Here is a 4,125-nt window from a genome sequence, read left to right on the forward strand (position 1 = left end):
TTAAGACACATGGAATTGTCCATTGCAGCTCTGGCTAAAATTAGGGTGGGCCAAGGAACTCTTTTTTTTAAAAAAATTTTTAGTTGTATTTATGAAAAAATAAAACAACTTAGTTATAAAAACCTTTGTTCCAAATAGATACTATATATCTTACAAATGTTTTTTGCTTGGTTTTGAGTTTTAAAGATGACTGTAGGGAAGTGGGCCAAAGAACTCTTAAGTAGAGGTGATATCTTTTCTGTCTTGCAAATATATTTCCCTACACTTCAAGGTGACTTTTACTTTGTCTTTTGATGAACAGCAAAAGCTTAATATTTATATAATCAAATTTATCTACCTTATCTATTTTTGCTAATGTTTTCAATGTCTTAAGAAACCTTACCTTGAATACATGAGGACATTCTTAAACTTTTTGAATAGTGCATTTTGTTTTAAAAGGTGATAAAAGGTAATAGATAATTTCCCCAGGAAAACACACTCAATTATGTACAACTGAGGTGAAACTTTCCTGTGGAATCCCTGGAAGTTCATTGATTTCAGGTTAAGAATCTCTGGTTTTTGTTTTACCTCTCAAATTTAGAACTAAAGACCACCTGGAACTGTCTTTTTAGTATGATGTGAGGGGGGGTCAAGTTTTATTTTATTTTTCTATATGGATATCTAATTGGCCCAACATCATTTATTGAAAAAACAAACAAAATCAACCTCGTTCTGCCCCATTGCTTAGTAATGCCAACTTATAACTTTGTTATAAATCAAGTACCTGTATCTATTTAGTTTGTTTTCTTTTTCTGGATCATGATTTTGTTCCTTTGGAGAGTTTTCTTCCCCTTGGACCAGTTCCTCTCTGTCTTAATTACTACTGCTTTATAACAAGTTTTGATATCTAATAGACCAAGTTTATCCTTTGTGTTCATCAAGATTTTATTGGGTATTTGGATTTTAATATAAAGTTTAGAATCAATTTAGCAAATTATATATACACACGCACATGCACTGAACTGTTGGAATTTTGGTTGGTATTGCATATAATCTATAGCTTAATTTGGATAGATTAACTTCATTACAACTTTGAGTCTTCTAATCCGTGGGTGAAGTATAGCATTCCACTTATTAAGTCTTTTAACTTATTCTCAAAAATCTTTTATAATTTACTGCATTTAAGTCTTGCATATCTTTCATTAGAAACTTTAGTTAGATATTTGATATTTGTAATGGTTTTATGTAAATAGTATTTATAAATTCATTTTGCTTGGGGTTGTATATAGAAATGCAATGTACTGTTTTGTACAAAACCCTTGTATAAAACAAACTTGCCATACTCACTTATTAATTATAATTCTTTATCTGTAGATTATTTTGAAATTTCTACCTATGACAGCATATCATCTGCACGTAATGACAATGTGACTTCTTTTTCAGTCCTTATACCTTGTATTTCTTTCTCTTGCCTTCTTTTACTGTTTAAGAATTCTAATCCAGTGTTGAGAATGGGAGTAGTGATAGATGTATTCTCTATTTCAAAAAAAGAAAGCTTTCAACATTTTACCATGAAGCATGATTGTATGATATTTGCTTCAAAACAATGTTTATTGTGCATTTGTTGCAGGTGCACCATTCTAAATATGTCAGTTAAGTCAAATTTGCTGATCATATTATTTTCCTGTTTTTTTTTTAAGTCCACTTATTTTATTGTTTATCAAGAGAGGTATTTTAAAATCTTTACTTTGATTATGAATTTGTCTATTTTGCTTTGTATTTCTGATAAATTTAGCTAAATATTTTGAATTTAGGATTATTTACAATTATTGTATCTTAATATATGTTTGTATATTTAATATGTATATAAATTGGTGAATAGACTCTTATTGTTAACTGTTGCCTTTACCTATGGTAATACTCTTTGCTTTTAAATTATTCTTGTTCTATATTAGTAGAAGTTTCTTTTGGTTAGTGTTTGCATGTTACATTTTAAAAATTCATTTACTATTATCATTTTTATATCTTTATCATTTAGAAGTGCCTCTTATAAACCACACATTAACGAATATTTAAAAATTGGACTGTTTGTCCACATTTAATCTCTGAACAGTCTGCTCATCATATTGCAACTCTGGCATGCTCTATCCTCCAAGTTCTTCACTTTTCTCAATATCATTTACCACCATCTAAAATATTACTTACATATTACTAAGTTATTTTGTTTATTGTTTGCCTCCTCATGAGAATTTAAACTCAATGAAGACAGAGATTTTTGCCTGTTTTATTTATTTATATATTCACATCATTAAGTGGATAGACATTTAAAAAATTTGGCCAATATAATGACTCAATAGTTGTATTCCAATTGTTCTTTTTGGAGATTTCCAAATATATTAATTTATAAAGAAGTTCTACAGGTATAAAATCTGTTTGACCAAGAGTTTCCTAAATTTTCATGATCAGAGAATCTGATTGAGGTGAACATCTGTTACTATCTCAGGAATTGAGTGTTCTGTAGAACACACTTTGAAAACACTGATATAGAAGATATGATTATTGAAGTATTCCTAGGAGGTCATAGATTAGAGAGACATTTAGAAGCTCTCCAGTCCTCTAAATGAGGATTTATCAAACTATGTCCAGGTGGTCAAATCTGGCTCATTACCTGTTTTTTTTGTAATTAAAGTTTTATTGGAACACAGCCATACCCATTTACTTATATATTGTCTATGGCTGCTTTTTCTCTATGATAGTAGAATTGAAGTGATACAGTAGAGACCATACGGCTCTCAAAGCTTAAATTGTTTAGTATTTGGCCTTTTGCAGAAAAAGTTTAATAATTGCCAAAAAATTATTGAACACTTACTCTTTTATTTGTATGCTCAACACATTGCTAGATATTTTATATAGATCATCTCATTTAATTCTCCTAAAAATCTTTTGAGGTAGGTAATATGATTTTTTTAGGTGAGGAAACTAAGATGCAGAGAAATTAAATAATTGCCCATGGTCATACATCTAATAATTGACAGAGCCAGGTCTGCTTCATAGACTTCATTCTTTCTTACTATACTAGGCTGTCTTCTAGTTTATGATGTTCTAGTGGCACGGACTAAATAGTAAAGGAGGTTAAAAAAGCTCATACTGTGAAATATAATTGTTACTCTAGGAGGCTCGTTATGCAAGTATAGCAGATTTTCTTTTATTTTGAAATTCTGTGTGCTTACAATTAGTTGAGCATAGTAATAGTAAACAGAACATTCTTTTAAAAATGTACATTTATAAAATAAGGTTTAAATAAGTAACTTCCCAGATACAATTTTGTATTTTTCACAAATTCTTAACTATTTTAAGTTGATTATGATATATGCATCTCCATTTGTAATTTAGAAAATATCTTTATTTTCATTCTGATTAGCCTTGTATAGAGTCTATCCTAATAGAAAGGAGAAAGTAAGGAAATATTTTAAGGGGAACCATGCCCATAATAGTAACAATTGCTGTCACTTATGAGTAAGTTCCAGGAGACTGTACAAATTGCTTTACAAATATCTCATTTAATCTTAGCAAAAAATCTGTGAGGCAGAATAGTATTATTATGTGCGTTTTATAGATGAGAAAATTGAAGTTACTTTTCAAGTAAAAGTAGTTAATCTATCTTATTCCATACCTTCAGAGGAATATTGCTGACTCCAAGGAAGTTAGCTAATTCTACTGGCTAAATTAAAACTCTAGTCTATGGCCATGCCACCCTGAAGAAGCCCGATCCCATCTGGTCTCAGAAGCTAAGCAGGGTCGGGCCTGGTTAGTACTTGGATGGGAGACCCCACCTAGGAAGACGAAGTGCTGTAGATGTAAAAAATAAAAAATAAGGGATTGTAAGCTGACAAGGTCCTTGCAATCTGTGAGGTCAACCAAGGGTTGCCTCGCCTAAAAGAATAAAATAAAATAAAAATAAAACTCTATTATACAATAGAGTGGATACATACCACATGAACATTTTTCCATGGTATTTTCTAGGATTCCAAATAAAAGTTTAAATTACTACATACTGTTATGCCTAGTAATAGGCTATCTTTTACATAAACTCCCTTATTTTTGGATCTAGGATATAGAATTCACATTATTAATTAAGAAGATTTA

At 30.2% G+C, this 4,125-nt stretch overlaps 1 pseudogene; it reads left to right on the forward strand.

The window, feature by feature from the left end:
- Positions 1 to 3,716: 3,716 nt before the first annotated feature.
- On the forward strand, positions 3,717 to 3,837 carry LOC120593644 (uncharacterized; annotated as a pseudogene).
- The last annotated feature ends 288 nt before the right edge of the window (positions 3,838 to 4,125 follow it).

Source organism: Pteropus medius, unplaced genomic scaffold (genome assembly GCF_902729225.1).
Source record: "Pteropus medius unplaced genomic scaffold, Ma_sr-lr_union100, whole genome shotgun sequence".
NCBI lineage: Eukaryota > Metazoa > Chordata > Mammalia > Chiroptera > Pteropodidae > Pteropus > Pteropus medius.